Raw genomic sequence first — 18,719 nt, forward strand, 5'->3', positions numbered from 1 at the left:
CTCATTCACTTATCCATTCATTCAGCAAACGCATACTCAGCAATGTCGACCATGGGCCAGGCTCTGCTGTAGCTCCTTCCTGGTGCTGGAGCAGTGGATGAGAGAGACAGAACCTCTGTCTTCGTGGGGACTTTCGTTTTGGCGGAGGTAGAGGAGAGACATAAGCAAGTAATCTCAGAAGTGAGGTGTGAATGAAGAAAATGAAACCAGGCAATGCACTCGTCAGATAAGGTGGTCAGGAAAAAAGTGACAGTGATTCTCCTGAATAATGAGAAGGAGCAGGCTGGGAGGCCTCGAGGCAGAGGGAAGAGGAGGCCTATGGGCCTCGGGAAGGGAAGGGGTTTGGTGTTGGAGCCCGCATAGTGGGAGTGAAGTGGGGGGGGGGGCAGAGGGCGAGGAGATGAGGTCAGAGAGGTAGGCAGGGGCTAGATCACAGAGCGCCCAATGACGAGCATCCCAACTTCATGCACTTGTGCGCATTTGGTGAGATGATGCATAATCTAGCACAGGCCCTGGCATACAGTGGGTGCTCGGTACGCAGTGGCTGTTATGATGATGAGCCTTCCTTGTCCTCCTCCTCCGCCCAGGGACCCTCATGTCCCTCCCCTGCTTCTCAACCCCCTCGGCCCCACGGGCTCTCCCCGGACCCAGGGAAAGGACAAGGACACTGGCAAGCACCGCAGCAGGAAGGAGGAAGCATCTTCCACCCTCTCTCTCACCCCCTTCCTCCTCCAAACCCTCCCACTGCAGCCCAGTGATTTTCCTGCCTCTCACAGGCGATTTTATTAAACATCTCGAAAAAATATTCTCTCACTCCCTCTCTCTTTATTTATAAAAATCAACTTAACACCCTGCTCCTTTGTTCTATTTGGAAACTGGAACAGCCTGGTTTATATTTAGCCGAAATCCTGCTCCTTTCCCCACAGACTCCAGCACAGCCCGATGAGCTAGAGGGGCTACGGAAGAAGTGGGGAGCCTGGGGGAGGAAAGGGTGCCGCAAAGGACAGAAGGGTCCCCCAGAGGCCTGGGACTCAGCTAAGTCCAAAGGACCCAGAAGGGTAGGATCTGAAGAGTCCTTTTCAAGACGCGGAGTGCCCCATGTCCAGGCTTTGCCACTCTAGTCCCATCCAGATGTCCCCAGAAGAAGAAAGACAGGGGAGCTAGAATACAGAGAAGAGAATCCCCCAACCCCAATCTGGAACCAGGCTTGGAAAGGGAGTCAGTACAAGGCAGTCACGCTTAGCATGAGTCCTTGTTCAAATCCAAACTCTCCTCTGGCCCTCACTAGCCGGCTGCTCCTGGGGAAGATAATGTGTTCATTATAGTGTGTGACACACACTATGTGCTTGATAAATGATAGTTACTGTTATTAATTGCTGTGGCCTCAAGGAAACTGCTCACCTCCTCAGACTTCAAGGCTCTGCTCAAAAGCTGCTTCCTCCAGTTCCTCAAAAAATGAACACTAGAACTCCCCTATGACCCAGCAATAGCACTGCTAGGAATTTACCCAAGGGACACAGGAGTGCTGATGCACAGGGGCACATGTACCCCAATGTTCATAGCAGCACTCTCAACAATAGCCAAATCATGGAAAGAGCCTACGTGTCCATCAACAGATGAATGGATCAAGAAGATGTGGTTTATCTATACCATGGAAAACTACATGGCAATGAGAAACAATGAAATCTGGCCATGTGTAGCAACGTGGATGGACCTTGAGGGTGTTATGCTGGTGAAATAAGTCAGGCAGAGAAGGACAAATACCATATGTTTGCACGTATAGGAGGATTAGGAGGAACTTAATGGAGGACCGTGGGGGAGAAGAAGGGGGGAAATGGGGGAGAAGGAGGGAGGCAAACCATGAGAGACTCTTGAATGCTGACAAAAACTGAGAACTGATGGATGTGGAGGGGGGGGCATGGAGGAGGGCACTCGTGGGGATGAGCACTGGGTGTTATGTGGAAACTAATTTGACAATAAACTATTTGTTAAAAAAAAAAAAGGTGCTTCCTCCATGAAGCCTTCCCAGATTAAAACCCATCTGGTCAGCTAAGAGCAGTGGGCTAGACACTGGGGCTATGGAGATGAACAAGCAGGAACATATAGAACCTCCAATGTGATCAGAAATGGACAGAGAACACACCAAGTTCCAGAAGAGACTTGAGCTCCACCTGGGCAAGGCCACTTCTCCTTTGTTCTCTGCTCTGTCTGTAGAGCTAAAGACAGCACCTAGCACATGGAAAGATAGCATCAAATAGTGGTTAAGAATATATCTGGGTAGGGGCATCTAGGTGGCTCAGTCAGTTAAGCATCCGGCTCTTGATTTCAGCTCAGGTCATGATCTAGTGGTTCATGGGTTCAAGCCCCACATAGGGCTCCACGCTAACAGTGCAGAGTCTACTTGGGATTCTTTCTCTCTTTCTCTCTCTCTGCCCCCCACTCCATCCTCTATCAAAATAAATAAACTTAAAAAAAAAGAATATATCTGGGTAAAGAAACTGTGTTATGCCCATACAATGAAACGTTATTCAGCCATAAAAAAGGAATAAGGTAGTTAACACATGCTATAGTGTTCATCAACCTCAAAAACGTTATGCTAAGTGAAAGAAGCCAGACATGAAAGATCACATGCTGGACAACTCCATTTATATGAAGCGTCCAGAATAGGTAAAACCACAGAGACAGAATACAAATTGATGGTTGCCAGGAGTTGTGAGGGAGAATGGGAAGTAACTTCTTAATGGGGTGCAGGGTTTCCTTTTCGGGTGATAAAGGTGTTTTTGGAACTGGATAGAGGCGGTGGTTGTGCAATGCCACTGATTTGTTCACTTTAAAAATNTCCCCTGCTCACGTTGTCTCTCTCTCTCTCCTAGAAATAAATAAAACATTAAAAAAAAAATTAAAAAAAAAAATGGTTAACTGTGGGGGCGCCTGGGTGGCTCATTCAGTTGAGCACTGACTTCGGTTCAGGTCATGATCTCGCGGTTCGTGGGTTCGAGCCCCGCGTCGGGCTCTGTGCTGACAGCTCAGAGCCTGGAGTCTGCTTCAGATTCTGTGTCTCCCTCTCTCTCTGACCCTCCCCTGCTCACGCTCTCTCTTTCCCTCTCTCTGAAATAAATAAAACTTTTAAAAAATAAATTAAAAAATAAAAATGGTTAACTGTGGGGCACCTGCGTGACTCAGTGGGTTAAGTGTCTGACTCTTGATGTTGGCTCAGGGCTCAGATCATGATCTCATGGTTCGTGAGATTGAGCCCCTCATCGGGCTCTGTGCTGACAGTGCAGAGCCTGCCTAGGATTCTCTCTCTCTCTGCACCCCTCCACAAAATAAATAAATGAACTTGAAAAATAAAAATGGTTAATTGTATATGAATCTTACGTCAATTTTCTTTTTAAAAGGATATATATGGGTCTACTTCATGGTCGTGTCAATTGATGTGAGAAGACACTGGATAAAACTGACACCCATTCATGACTTAAAAACAAAAACAAACTGGGGCGTCTGGGCAGCTCAGTTGGTTAAGCATTCCACTCCTGACTTCCGCTCAGGTCATGATCTTATGGTTTGTGAGATTGAGCCCTGCATCAGGCTCTGTTCTGTCAGCACGGAGCCTGCTTGGGATTCCCTCTCCCTCTCTCTCGGCCTCTCCTGTGCTTGTGCTCATGCTCTCTCTCTCAAAATAAATAAATAAACATTTAAAAAATAAAAACAAAAACAAATGTGAGCAGGGTCAAAACAAAGAGGACTTCTTCAACCTGTTGAAGGGCAGCTTGAAAATACCTGCAGTGGGGGCGCCTGGCTGGCTCAGTCTGTACAGCCTGTAATTCCTGATCGCAGTCAGGGTCAAGTCCCATGAAGGGCCCCATGAAGAGATTGCTTTAAAAAATTTTTTTGAATCTTTAAATTTTTTTTTTAAAAATTTTAAAAACCTACAGCTAACATATGCTGAAAGTCTAAATGCTTTCAGCCCTAAGACTGGGAACGAGGCAAAAATATCTGCTCTCACCACGTCTCTGCAACACTGGATTGAGGGTCCTTACCCAGGACAATAAGGGGAAAAAAAAATGGGGGAAAGGATAAAGTTAAATTGTGCTTATATGCAGATGACATGACTGTGTATGCAGAATGCAGAATATCCTAGGAATTCACAACACAAACAAAACTATTGGAATAATTTTATTTAGCAAAATGAAAGGATATATTTCAGGTCATTATTTAAAAAAAGGCATTTTTCTATACTAGCAATAAATAATTGGAAAGTGAAATGTATGGAAACATTTCTGAAAGCATCAAAAAATAAAATATTTAGGGATACGGTTAATAAAACATGTGCAAGATTTGTACACCGAAAGCTATGGAATCTTACGGAAAGACATGAAAGATGTAAATGAATGAAGAAATATACCATGCTCATGTATAAAATGTCCCTTCTGCACTGGGTGTTATATGGAAACAAACTTGACAATAAACTATTAAAAAAAAAAAGAAACCACACACAAAAAAATGTCCCTTCTCCCCATACTGATTCTATAGATTCAGTGGAATCCTAATCAAAACTTCAGCGGGTGTTCAAGGGCACTTGGGCGGCTCAGTCAGTTAGTTAAGTGTCCAAGTCTTCATTTCAGCTCAGGTCATCATCTCACAGTTCGTGGGACTGAGTTCTGAGGCATCAGGCTCTGCACTGACAGCATGGAGCCTGCTTGGCATTCTCTCTCTCTCCCTCTCTCTCTCTCACTCAAAAATACATAAACTTAAAACAAACAAACAAAAGGAAACATACATATCATTTATATAAAGTTCCAGAACAGACAAAATCATCAATAGTGACAGAAAGCAGATCAGTGATTGCCTGGAATGGGGCCCAGGAGGAATGACTGCTAAGGGGCATGAGGGAAAATTGGGGGGCAGGAAAATGTTCTATTACTTCATTATTACTTATACCCCAATAAAATTGATTTTTTAAAAAAAATTTTAGGGGCGCCTGGGTGGCTCAGTCAGTTAAGCGTCCGACTTTGGCTCAGGTCATGATCTCATGGTTCGTGGGTTCGAGCCTCGTGTCGGGCTCTGTGCTGACAGCTCAGAACCTGGAGCCTGATCCAGATGCTGTGTCTCCCTCTCTCTCTGACCCTCCCCTGCTCATGCTGTCTCTCTCTCTCAGAAATTTAAAAAAAAAATTAAAAAAAGCTTTAATGTTTATTTATTCTTGAGAGAGAGAGAGAGAGTGTGTGTGTGTGTGTGTGTGTATGTGTGTGTGAGCAGGGGAGGGGCAGAGAGAGAGGGAGACACAGCATCTGAAGCAGGATCCAGGCTCTGAGCTCTCAGCACAGAGCCTGATGCGGATCTCGAACTCACAAGCCATGAGATCATGACCTGAGCCAAAGTCGGATGCTTAGCCGACTGAGCCACCCAGGTGCCCTTAAAATTGATTTTTTTAAAAAAGACCACTTGGGTTGAATTCCTGGTTTTGCTACTTACTAGCTGCAGACTCTTGGGCACACAGTTTCATTTTTCTGTGCCTCTATTTCCCCAACAGAAAAGCGACAATGGTAATAACGATAATACTTCCGTCATAGGATTTTTTTGTTTTGCTTTGTTTTGTTCGTTGGTTTTTTCTTTTTTTTTCATTTCATTTATTTTGTTAGATAAGCTCATGGGACTTTTGAAAAGATAAACAAGCAAATGTATTATGAACTGTGGTAGCCAACCTCTAAGAAGGCGTCGGATTCTTCCTGCCCCCATGGAGTCCCCTCCACAGGGAATAGGCTGACCTGTGTAACAAATGAGACATTGCCGAAATGATGGTGTGTGGTTTTGGAGACTAGGTCAGAAAACGCATTGAGCCTGCTGCTCTTGGATCACTCCTTCTAGGGGAAGCCAGCCACGAAGTCATGAGGCTTTTCATGCAGCCCCGTGGAGAGGTCTGGATGGCAAGGAACGAAGAAGGGCTCCTGCCAACAGCCAGCGCCAGCTTCCCAGCCATGGCAGTGAGCCAGCCGGGCCCTTCCGATGACTGGCTGACAGCTTGACCACATCCTCAGGAAGAGACTGGGAGTCAAAACCACCCCGCTAAGCTGCTCCCAATTCTTGACCCATGGAAACTGTGCGAGGTAATAAATGTTTATAAGGGTTTTTTTTTTTTAATTTTTTTAATGTTTTATTTATTTTTGAGAGAGAGAGACAGCATGAGCAGGGGAGGGTCAGAGAGAGACGGAGACACAGAATCTGAAGCAGGCTCTAGGCTCTGAGCTAGCTGCCAGCACAGAGCCCGACGCGGGGCTCAAACCCACAAACCGTGAGATCATGACCTGAGCTGAAGTCGGACACTTAACTGACTGAGCCATCCAGGCAACCCATATTTATAAGGTTTTTAAAGCCAATGAGTTTGGGGGGAATCTGTTACGCACCGATGAACAACGGAAACAAGCAGTAATGATAAGAGCTGACGTTTTCGAGCGTTTATCCACCTGACCTACTATGACCGCTAGTAGGTGAGTAACTGAATAGCCTCCATCTGTCCGTCCAGAACCACTCTCCATCCTTTCCCAGCCTGCTCTGTGCCCACAGAGACTGACTTGTTCAGAGTCCACAGACTCCTCTGTCTTTTGGCCAGTGGGGAGCCCCAAGGAAGAGACGGAAGGGAGAGGGAAGAGTGAGGTCAGGATATTTCTTCCTCGGCTCCCTCCCTGCAGGCCACCTCAGGCTGGCTCTGTTCCTCAACAGAAGGTCACTGCTCCTCCCTCAAGGTGGTTCGCTCCATACAACTCCCTCTGAGCCCTGGGGCTCCCTTGGCTGCCAGGCCCAGGGAGGTAAGAGCTCTCTCGCACCTCAACTGGCCCGGGAATGAACTACCCCTTTTCGATTCCCTGACACCCCGCTGACACCTAAATAGTCCCTTTATTCAGCCTTCCTCAAATTATCCAATTTGAGCAGGCCATCTGTTTCCTTCTGGGACTGAGTCGGCCACTCTAATTAAAATCCCCCTACTTTGCAGAAGGAAGTAGAAATCCGTAGAGGACCAAGGAGATAACTCAGAAACAAATGGAAAAAGCAACAGAGGCCACCCAAGAGGGGCACTCTGCAGGCAATGGGCACTGAGAGATACCTGCTGAATGAATGAATGAATGAATGAATAGGCACCAGGAAGGACTCATTTGCCCTACTTCCTGGAAGGCTGTGGGTACTGAAGCAGGATGTCAGCAACTGAACTACTTGAGCCAGACAACAGTTGATAAGCAGCTCCCCAGCCCAGAGCTGGCTTCAGGAAGTCCTGCGTTGGAAGGATTAACACACAGCCTGGGACACCAAGGAAGCAGCCCCCACCCCCACCCCCCGCCTCAGTGAGACTCCAGAGTTATTTTTGAAAAGCAAGCAAGGCCTGCGGGCGGCCCTGGCAGAGCGCAGCGCTAGCAGAGAGAGCCAGCAGCAGAGAGAACAGACATACACAGCAGAGCCCACGCCCCGTCCCTGTGACGTCAGCCCCACGCACTGTGACATAACACGGTGGGGGCGGGGAGGGGGTCTTGCATCCCCTTGGGAACTTTTTATTAACTGTGGCAAGATATGCATCCTATAAAATTTACCCTCGGGAATTTCTGAGCCACTCCCACCCAGGCTGAATGACACCGGGGACTGGATTCCAGCAGAACAGGGAGTCAGATCACCAGCCAAAAATATTTGTGTCCAAATGGTGTGTGAGATTTTGCTCAAGTCTGGAAAAATCCTAAAACTGAAGGGAGGGTCACTGCTATACGGCAAAGTCAGGGGCCAAGGATTAGGAAAGGGTTGGCATCCTTCACCCGGGAGAAAGAGTAGGGAGGCAGGAATGGCTGGGGGGGCAGGGGAGGGGAGGAGCAGAGAGCAGGTATTGGGGGCTGGAATCTGAGCTGAGAGCTGCAAGGGGGCAGAGAGCGAGCAGCCAGAACGGTAGCGAACGAGCCCTGCAGATGACTGGAGAGGTGTCTGCAACCGGGGGTGGGAGGTCAGAGGCAGCCAGAGGGAGCCATCAAGGCCCCAAAATAACTCCCGCTTCTGCCTGGAGGCTCTGGAACTAATCAAGGTAAGGATAATCTTAAAATCCATCTGAGAGAGGTTGCTGAGAGGGCCTGCATCCCCAAGCAGGGATTGGCAAGAAGGGAAATTAACAAAGGAGCTATCATCCTAGAAGACGGTGCCAACGTGAAAGCAAGCCTTTCTAGGGTTCCCCTCTACTGAGTGCCTACTGTGTGCCCGGCGCTGTAGCATATGGCTAAACACGTGAGCTCTGCAGTCAGCCTGCCTGGGTTTGAATCCCTGCTCTGTTTCTCGCTGGCTGTGTGATCTCAGGCAAGTCACTTTTTCCCTGCTCTGAGCCTGTTTCCTTACCTGGAAAATAGGGATAAAATTCATCCTTGCCCCATAGGCTAGGTGAGAATAAGAGGTCAACGCATGAGAACTTTTTTTCTAAATGTTTATTTATTTTTGAGAGAGAGGGAGCATGCACAAGAGTGCGGGAGGGACAGAAAGAGAGGGAGACAGAGGATCCAAAGCTGGCTCTGAGCTGTCAGCACAGAGCCCAATGTGGGGCTCAAACTCCTGAACCGTGAGATCATGACCTGAGCCAAAGTCGGACACTTAACCGACATAGCGACCCAGGTGCCCTTCAGTGGATGAGAACTTTTAATAGGCATCTTCCCAGCCTTGGGAGGGGGGTGGTAGGCTTCTATCTCCTCATCTTACAAGGGGGTAAACTGAGGCTCAGAGAGCCCAAAGCTACATGGTTAATAAGTGTCAGGAGCCTGATTTAGGTCAGTCTAAATCAGAAACATGTGCATTCACTAGACCCAGCTGCCCTGGCCCTGCCTAGGGAGCAGCTCAGAGGACGGTAGTCTACAGGCAGGGCCCAGCCCCTCACCCACCACCTCTCTTCCAGGCCCCGTGTAGGGAGGCAGATCCAGCGTGGACAATGGAAACAGCCTCTGCGTGAGACAAGTGGGGCCCAGTAGGGAGAACGTGGCCTTCGACTCACTGTATGACCTTGGCTGAGTCCTTTCCCCTCTCTAGACCTCTGATTCCCCAGTTGCAGGACAAAGGGGTGGTAATAGGTGATTGTAGTCCTGGAGAGTCTAGGTTCTGTCTTGCTGTTCTCTCCCAGTGCCTGGTGCAAGAGGCAGTGAGGAAGGGGCTAAGAAAGAGACCTGGGCAGGGGCGCCTGGGTGGCTCAGTCGGTTAAGCGTCCGACTTCGGCTCAGGTCATGATCTCACAGTTCGTGGGTTCGAGCCCCACGTCGGGCTCTGTGCTGACAGCTCAGAGCCTGGAGCCTGCTTCAGATTCTGTGTCTCCCTCTCTCTCTGACCCTCTCCTGTTCACACGCTCTCTCTCTCTCAGAAATAAATAAAAAACATTAAAAATTAAAAAAAAAAAAGAGAGAGAGAGACCTGGGCAGCTACAAGGCAGCCTTTCCTTCATGGTCCCTTTGCTTCCTCTGGGGAGTGGGTCGAGGCAGAGGGAACAGCAAAAGCAAAAGTCAGGAAATGAGGGCAAGCATGGCATGTTTGGGGAGCTACAAGCAGGATAATCTAGAAGCCTGGTTTATTCACCCATTCGATTACTCAACCGTTTATTACTGTGGGCCAGACATTGTTTTAGGCGCTGGGGACAGTGATCAACATAGATAAAACCACATCTTTTGGGAGCTCACATTCTAACTGGGGGAAATGGAAAAACCTAGTGAACACCACTAACCAGGACAGTTTTAGGACGGGACAACTGCTCTATGAAGAATAGCAAATACTTATAAAGCATCTACTAGGGGCCAAGCATGGTTAGCAGATGTTAAATAATGTCATTTTTACTACGATCCTACGAGGTAAGCGCTATTATCAGCATCCTGATTTTACAGCTGAGGAAACTGGCACGTAATGTGCCCGATGCCACACAGCCAGGAAGCCGCAGAACAAAGATTCAAACCCAGGCCATCTGGCTCCCCTGTGCTGGCTGGTGGGGAGAGCATTAAGTAGGGCAATTCATTCAGAGAAAAGCACTCTAAAGAGGTAAAATTTGAGTCACATAATAAGGCACCGGCCATAGGAAGTCCAGGAAAAGTCCAGGAAACAGAAGGTTCCAGATGGAGCACTGAGTGCACTGAGTGCAAAGAACGCTTTGTGTGCAAATGCCCTGGGGCTACTAGGAGCTTAACCGGTTGGAAGAAGAGCAAGGAGGCCAGTTTCAGCTGGAGCAGAGGACCGAGGAGATCCGAGGGGTGCAGGGCAGACACGTGGAGGTAGGGAAGGGCCACAGGGATTGCTCCCAGGATCTTCTCAGCTGGGATGCTGAGAAGCATGGTCTAAAGTGGTAAAGTGCCACCCTCCTCTCCTTGCTTCAGGCCAATTTGGTCCAGGCGGAGCTGAGCTCTCCCCCAGGGTCTATTTTTTTTTTTTAATATTTTTATTTATTTCTAGGAGAGAGAGAAAGAGAGAGAGACAGCGTGTGCAGGGGAGGGCCAGAGAGAGAGGGAGACACAGACTCTGAAACAGGCTCCAGGCTCTGAGCTGGCAGTCAGCACAGAGCCCGACGCGGGGCTCGAACCCACGAACCGCGAGATCATGACCTAAGCGAAAGTCGGACGCCCAACCGACTAAGCCACCCAGGCGCCCCCAGGGTCTATTGCGGGGAAAGAGCCCCAGCTGAGCTGCCTGCCAGCTGTTTATCTGCTCTCACACCTCCCCTAGGCGGCCACCTCACCTCCGTGACTAATGGAGACCGGAAGGACTCCCCCGCCTTCCTCCCTCCCATTCCTAAATCCACATCCTTTCTGGCCTTGGGCTTCCCACAGACATACAAATGAGGGCCTTCTGTCCCCCAGCAGAGGCTAGACAGCCTTGTTCCTGCCCGCAGGGATGGCCTAGGCCTACCTCTAGTCCAAGACCAGGGAAAGGGTGGAGTGTTCCTCAGCCTGGCCTAGTCCTATAGGCCGGAGTTAGAATCTCGGTTCCACCTCATGTGCTCTCGGGCAAGTGGCTTCACCTCTGTAAGCCTCGGTGTCCACATCCAAAAAATGGGAATAATGCCCCAGGAGGTCACTTTGAGAATTAAATAAAATGGGCCTGAGAGGGAGCTTCCGGGGGCTGGTAATGTTCTGCACAGTTTCACCTAGGAGGTGGTATATATAAAATCTAATGAACTGTGCACTGTAGATTTGTTCATTTTCTACTATGACCATTATAGCTCAATTTTTTAAAAAGGGCTAAGTGCCTGGCCCATGATTAGCACCACATAAATGTTACCTAGTATCAGGTGTTCCGTAACTATTTGTTGAACGAATGAAAACTTTAGTATCCTTCCCTATTTCATTGATCACGTATGTGATTTCCAGTGCTCTCGGTGCCTGGATGCCAAGGGAGCCCAAACTCAACCCGTCCAGGACTGAGTTCTTCCGTTCAGTCGAGTCTTGCTCCTCCCCAAGCATTCCCCATCTGCCCGGGTCAGAAATGTGGATGTCATTCTGCCTGCCTTTTCCTCCCCCCTCCGTCCCCAAGCCCTCACAGCCAACCCATCACCAAAACTCTCCCCAAAGACAGACCCCAACAATTCCTTCCCCTCACTGAAAGGGCATCCTCACCGGCAGTCACGAGATAGAGCTCAACTGCATGCAAAAGAAAGACGGTGGACCCCTGCCTCAATCCAAGGACAAAAATTAACTCATTGGATCGATGTCCTAAATGTTAAGACCTAAAACCACAAAACAATTGGAAGAAAAGATAAGGGTAAATATTCATGACCTCAGACCGGGCAGTAGATTCTTAGATTTGACACCAAAAGCACAAGCAATTAAAGAAAAATAGATAAATGGGATTTTATGAAAAGTAAACATCTGTGTGCATCAAAGGACATTATCAAGAAAGTCAAAGGGGGTGCCTGGCTGGCTGCATCAGTACAGCATGTTATTCTCTATCTCAGGGGTGTGAGTTCAAGCCCCACATCGGACATAGAGGCTGCTTAAAATAATTTTTTTTAAAGTGACAAGACGGGCACCTGAGTGGCTCAGTCGGTTAAGCATCCGGCTTCAGCTCAGGTCACAATCCCACAGTTCATGGGTTCGAGTCCCATGCTGGGCTCTGTGCTGACAGCTCAGAGCCTGGAGCCTGCTTCGAATTCTTTGTCTCTCTTGCTCTCTGCCCCTTCCCCACTCGCTCTCCCTCTCTCTCAAAAACAAACATTTTTAAAAAATAAAAAGTAAAAAATAAATAAAGTGTGAAAACACAGTCTACAGAATGGAAGGAAATGTTCACAAGATATCTCTGATATGGGTTTAGTATCCCGAATATGTAAAAAACTCTCAGCGACTCAACAACAAAAAGACAAATAATCCAACTAAATAATGGACAAAGAAGACACACAATAGGCCAAAAAGCACATGAAAAGATGTTCAACACCACTGGTAATTAAGCAAATGCAAATCAAAACCATAATGAGATACTACCTCACATCTATTAGGATGGATTTATTTTTTTTTAATTTAATATTTATTTCTTTTTGAGAGAGAGAGAGCATGAGTGGGGAGGGGCAGAGAGAGACACACAAAATCCGAAGCAGGCTCCAGGTTCTGAGCTCTCAGCACAGAGCCTGACACAGGGCTCGAACTCGTGAACCACGAGATCATGACCTGAGCCAAAGTTGGACACTTAACCAGCTAAGCTGCCCAGGCACCCCACATGAGGATAGCTTTAATAAAAATAAAAATAAACAGTAAACAGTAGGTGTCAGCAAGATGTAGAGAAACAGAAACCCTCATATACACTGGTGGGAATGTAAAACATTCAGCCCCTGAGGAAAACAGCTTGGTGGTTCCTCGAAAAGTTAAACATAGAGTGACCATATTATACACCCAAAAGTTAAACATAGAGTGACCGTATTATTTACCCACCAGGGAGCTGGGGTGCCTGGTGGCTCAGTCACTTAAGCATCTGACTCTTGATTTTGCTCAGGTCATGACCTAACGGTTTGTGAGTTCAAGCCCCACATCAGGTTCTCTGCTTTCAGTTCAGAGCCTGCTTCAGATCCTCTATCCCCTTCTCTCTCTGCCCCTTCCCTGCTCATGCTCTCTCTCTCAAAAATAAACAAACATTAAAAAAGAACCTTAAAATGTTTTTGTAAATAAAATATAAATTTAAAAAAAGCCTCAGAGACTCAAACAGATAATTATTTACTCATGTTCATAGCAGCATTATTCAGAATATGGTAGAAACAACCCAAATGTCTATCAACAGATGAATGAATAAACACATTATGGTCTATCCATACAATGGAATATTATTCAGCCATAAAAAGGAACGAAGCACCCGTGCATGCAACTTGAACAAACCTTGAAGACATTACATTAAGTGAAAGAAGCTAGACACAAAAGGTCACATTTATAAGATCCCTTTTATAAGAAATACCCAGCATAGGCAAATCCACAGGGACAGAAAACAGGCTGCCAGAGAGACCAGGGAGAGGAGGAGGGGGAATAATGGCATAATGGGTATGGAGGGCCCTTATGAGGTGATTAAAGAGTTGAAACTAGGGGCGCCTGGGTGGCACAGTCGGTTGAGCATCCGACTTCGGCTCAGGTCATGATCTCACAGTTCGTGGGTTTGAGCCCCGCGTCGGGCTCTGTGCTGACACCTCAGAGCCTGAGGCCTGTTTCAGATTCTGTGTCTTCCTCTCTCTCTGACCCTCCCCTGTTCACGCAGTGTCTCTCTCTCAGAAATTTAAAAAAAAAAANACTCTTGACTTAAGCTCACAGTTCATGAGTTCAAGCCCTGCATCCAGCTTTGTGCTGACAGTGGGGAGCCTGCTTGCGATCCTGTCTTCCTCTCTCCCTCTCTCTCTCCCTGCCCTGCCCCCACTCATTCTCATGCATGCGCTCTCTCTCAAAACTATGCAAACTTTTTTTTTTTTAAGTTGAAAGTAAAGAGTGTTGGTTGCAAAACACTGTGAATGCATTAAATGCCACTAAACCTTCCAGGAGGAGGAGAGGGAGGGGGAGGAGGAGAGGATGGAGTGCCGTTTCCCCTACCCTTGAATCGGACCTCTTGGGAGGCTTTCACCATTAGGATGAAGCAGAAGTAATGTTCTGAGACTTTCGAGCCCAGGCCTTAAAAACCATGGCAGTGTCTCCTTGGAAGCCACCTGCTCCTCTGTGAGGAGCCTGAGCCCCATGGAGAGGCCACACGGAGGTGAACTGCGGCCCCCCGGCCAGCAGCCACAGCTGGGCTCCCAGNTGGATGAGGCCGCTGTGGAGCCCTCGGGGCATCCCAGTGGCCCCAGCCAACACCACACAACACAGAAGTGCCCTGTGACTCCCGCAGAATCATTTAAAAAGTTGTTGTTTTAAGCCACAGAGTTTTGGGGTGATTTATCACACAGCCACACATAACCGATTCTACTTCTGCAAGCTTCACAGAGCCACCCGTCGCTCTCCACCCCCTCCCCAGCACCCCTAGGCCAAGTCTCTCTCCTCCCCCCAGGCAGCCGCCTCCTTGCCATCTCCCCACCTTCAGTTCAGCCCCCTCCTCCAAAGCCAGAGAGAAACTTCTAGCCCCCGATCACATTCTCTCAGCCTTCCAGATAGCAGCCAAGCCCTTAAGTGTGGGCAGCTCGGCCCTGAATGACCTGACTGCATCCATCTCTGCAGCTCCAGCACCCCTCACCCATCCCTCCAGCCCCTACTACTCACACTTCCTACGACTCAGCACCACCACAAGCTGTCGCTCTGTCTACAATCCTCTTCCCTGCCACCTTCTCTCCTGGCTCTGTTTCTCCTTTGGGCCTCAGCTCAGACATCACCACCTCCAGGAAGCCTTCCCTGACCTCTGAGACTGAGTTAGGTACCTCCTCTAGTACTTTGTCCCCTTTCTTGCCCTCGTCACGGTAGCTGCCTCTGAATTGCTCTTGACATCTTAGCAACCTGTCTCTCACCACACCGTGAGCAGTTTCAGGCCAGGAACGATGTCGTCTTTGTGTTCCCAGAGCCTAGCACAGGTCTGGCACATAGTAGGTCTCCAGAGAAGCCCGTGGGAATTAGGTGGTGTGGGCTGGGGACCACCTCACAGCTCATATGGGACTGTGTTGGGGCGGGGGTGATCAATGTCAAGGCTGGGAGAGCAGAGCCCTCCCCCACATGCCCAGCTCCCGACTTCGCCAACTGAACCACTTGCCTGTCTCCCCAGTAAAGAGATGATGATGTGCCGTGGTTACTTGTAACGACTTACACAGGCCGGCAGCTCGGGTTTCAAATCCTGGCTCTGCTACCTCCTAGCTGTGTGACCCTGAAGAAGTGACTTCACCTCTCTGAGCGCACTCCCGTCATCTGTGAGACAGAGCATGATCATGGCTCCTCAAGGGGAGAGATCAATGAGATGATATAGGTTACAATGCTTAGCACAATAACTGACAAAAGGGAGGCTCCCTGAATTGTCCATGGGTCTGTTCCTGCCACGCTGTGAAGCTAGAGGATCTAGGCCCGGCACTGTGCCTGGCACATGGCTGGCGTTCAGCCAATGCCTGAGGAATGAGTGCATAAGGAGCATGACCTGCACTCGATCATTAACTCATCCAATCCTCGCTCCCACTAAAGGAGGCGGGTACCATTATTCTGCACATTCTACAGGTGAGGAGATTGAGGCCCAAGAACATGCGGTGTTCGTAAGTAGTGGAGGGTGGATCTGAACCTAGACAGTCTGAGTCCTCTCCCCCTTCCACGCCGCCCCAAGGCCCACTTCTCCTATCAGCTTGGACTTCTACCCAGCTTTGTGATTTCAAGCACATGACTCTCTCGCTGGGCCTCAGTTGCGCCACCTGCCAAGAGAGAACTGTAGGAGCCAGTGTTGAAGGGCACTTCCTAGTGGTCTAAGAATCCAGGCCCTGGCCAGGGTCCGGCCGTGCTTGGTGACCTACTGTCCAGCCAGCCCCGGCCGGGGCAACATTTTCCATGGGCTGGACTGTCACAGGTGACCACTGTATACTGACAGCTGTACAATCTCCCTACATTGGGAGGAGCCTGGCCTCTGCTTATTCCTGCCCCCCCCCCCCAGGGCCCCTGAGGGAAGCTGAGGCGGCCACCCCCAGATGTCTATTCCTGTCCCTGGCCTAGCGCCGTGCTGGGGAAGCAACAGCTATTTTGAGGCCCTTCTCCCTCCAAGCATAAGCGGTGGGAAGGCGCTGGGAACATCCCGAACTAGGAGGCCGCCCGGCGCAGCCTCACCCTGGATCTGGGCCACACCAGCCCTGCGGCTCTGCCCCTTTTTCCAGCTCTGGCGATGTGATCGCTTCTGATCACAGCCACCAGAGTGGGATAACCCAGGAGAACTGATCCCAAAGGACTTCAGCTAGAGGCTGGAGCACAGGGTGGCTGGGCCTTGCCCTTTGCGGAGAGGACTGGAGCAGCCACAGCTGGACATACCAGCTGGGAGAAGGGACTGCTCGGAGCTTGAAATTGAGGAAGACCATGTTCGGGGAAATAATACAAAAATATAGCATTTCCTGAGCGCTCGTGATGAGACAGGCCCTGTTCTAAGTACTCGACATGGAGGGAAGTCACTTAATCCTCATAGAGAGGAAAACATCTCTGAGCTTCAGAGAGGGCAAGTGATTTGCCCAAGGTCACACAGATGGTGACTGGCTGAGTCAGGACTTGAACACAGGCGAGCTGGCCCCAGAGTCCATCCTTTTAACCCCTTTTCTTCCCTCTGAACCTTGCAAGCCCAGGGGGCTAAATATAAATTAGGGGAAAGAGCACTGTATTGAGAGCCAACTCCCCACCCCCCACCCCATGTCATTCCCAGTCATGTAGCCTGGCCAGACCAGGCGGTGACTTCAACCGCAAAATGAGGGGCATATCACCCACTCCCAAGGTTGAGGTAAGGATTAGTAATAACACACTTTAAGGCCTGTGGCTCAGAAGCTCCTCTAAATTATGAAACTAACATATGCACATGGTAACACAGTCTCATACAAAAGGGTCCCAGTAAAAAGGGAGTTCCCCTCCTTCTCCACACATTTAATTCCTCCCCCCAGAGGCCACCACCATCAGTTGCTTTTGTATCACGTTTTGGAAATACTCCATGCACAGGAAGACACAAGTTCTACCGCAGAGTGATCTAGAACATGGACTGTCTGGTACCACCGCTTACTACCTATGTGAAGCACGGGCAAGCCCACGTGTTCTCCCTGGGCCTCAGTTTCCTCACCTGAAAATGAATTAATAAAATTAAGGTCCTAATTTAAAGGGCAGTTGTGGGGGTTAAATGAGTCAATCTATGTAGAGTGTTTAGAACCTTCTCTGGCACATGTCCAATACTTATGCACAGAGAGCGGATCCTTTCTGACAGGCACCAAGGTAGGCTTTTGCTGTCACAAACAACGCCGCGAGACACATTCTCATTCACCTGTCACTGGGCACAAATGCAAAGATCTCTGTGGGAGAAGTGCCTGGCGGGGAAATTGCTGGGTCAAACAGTGGTGCCCTTGTAATTTCAATTAATTCTTGGATAAGTGAGTCCTCGCAGCAGGCAGGGGAGAGGGGGAAACAGTCCACAAGGCAGTGAGGACGAGGGAGGAAGTGAGATGCCGTGTTCTGTCTCTGCGGTCCAGAGAGGGCCATGTCTGAAGGATGCAGCAGTTCCCTAGGCCCCCGGCCAGGCAGATGGAGGGTTTAATTTTATCCAGATTGTTCCCATAAAGGTTTTACAGGGAATTGGTTGATTGGATTAGAGGAGCAGGATCCCCTAATGAGCAGCAGCTGCTTAACAAAATGTCCAAGCAGATACAATTTTCCTTTGCCCCATCCACCACAGCAGCATCCAGGTTCTCAGCAGGGACCCCCAGATGCCAAAGTCCCTTCAGAATGACACCCAGATTGGGTTCACCTTCTCTGAACATCCTTCTGGGTCGCAGACAATCCGAAAAGAGGTAGAGAACAAGGGGTTAAGAGCACAGGTGCGGGGGTAAGACAAAGGTCTGCGGAAATTACTGCGTGACCTTGGGCAAGTCATTTGCTCCCTGACCGCAGAGAAGAATGTGACCTACCCTGGCAGGCTTGTCCTGAGGACTAAATGAAGTCAAACCCAAAGTGCTTACATGGCCCCACACACACAGTGAGAGCCTAAGACACGCAAGCCCAGATGATCCAGATGCAGAATAAAAGCAGCTACTCTGGACCCCACCCCATAAGCCCCTGGGACATGGCGCACAGTGGTAGCTTCTCATCCCCTGTGTAAAGAGAGCGTTTCAGCAGTTGCCTCACCCACGTCCTAGGGAATGTTCCAGATGCTCCAGTCTGTGAAATGGGACTTGTGACTTATGTTTCCAAGTAAGTTTTAGTGTTCTTGCCAAAGCTAATATTCCATCTTGTATCTGATCCAAAAGGGCAAAATGACGGTGGGAACTCTCAAATGAGAAGAAAAACTTGGAGGAAGTTTCCCAAGCACCCCCACCTTCCCCTCATTTGTCTGATTCGGAACCTACTCTTCAGAGAAGTCCCAGGAGAAAGAACAGCAAGCACCCCCACTGCTCTAGGAAGAACCTGAATCAGGTAAGCGCACAAGTTCGGGGTTCCATCACGATCAGCCTACTCGGGCCTGAGCTTTGTGCCAGGGAGTTCGAGCCTCAGCGCCCTTCCTCACCTGGAAAGTGGGGAGAATAGTGGCTCTGTGGGAGGGATTCGAGGTGAGACGGCGGGTGAGGGGCCAGCCCCTGCCGG

At 49.2% G+C, this 18,719-nt stretch overlaps 1 protein-coding gene and 1 long non-coding RNA gene across 2 annotated transcripts in view; one reads left to right on the forward strand and one right to left on the reverse strand.

The window, feature by feature from the left end:
- The window catches only part of CABP1 (calcium binding protein 1), a 55,939-nt gene that overhangs the window by 34,495 nt on the left and 2,725 nt on the right, over positions 1–18,719 (reverse strand). The gene's annotated exons all lie outside the window — the stretch shown is intronic.
- The window catches only part of LOC144233132 (uncharacterized), an 11,310-nt gene continuing 524 nt past the window's right edge, over positions 7,934–18,719 (forward strand). The window contains exons 1-2 of the long non-coding RNA XR_013335599.1: positions 7,934–8,056; positions 18,386–18,551. This is a non-coding gene — a long non-coding RNA (uncharacterized LOC144233132). The remainder of the gene's footprint in view (positions 8,057–18,385; positions 18,552–18,719) is intronic.

Source organism: Crocuta crocuta, unplaced genomic scaffold (assembly GCF_008692635.1).
Source record: "Crocuta crocuta isolate KB4526 unplaced genomic scaffold, BGI_CrCroc_1.0 scaffold339, whole genome shotgun sequence".
Taxonomy (NCBI): domain Eukaryota; kingdom Metazoa; phylum Chordata; class Mammalia; order Carnivora; family Hyaenidae; genus Crocuta; species Crocuta crocuta.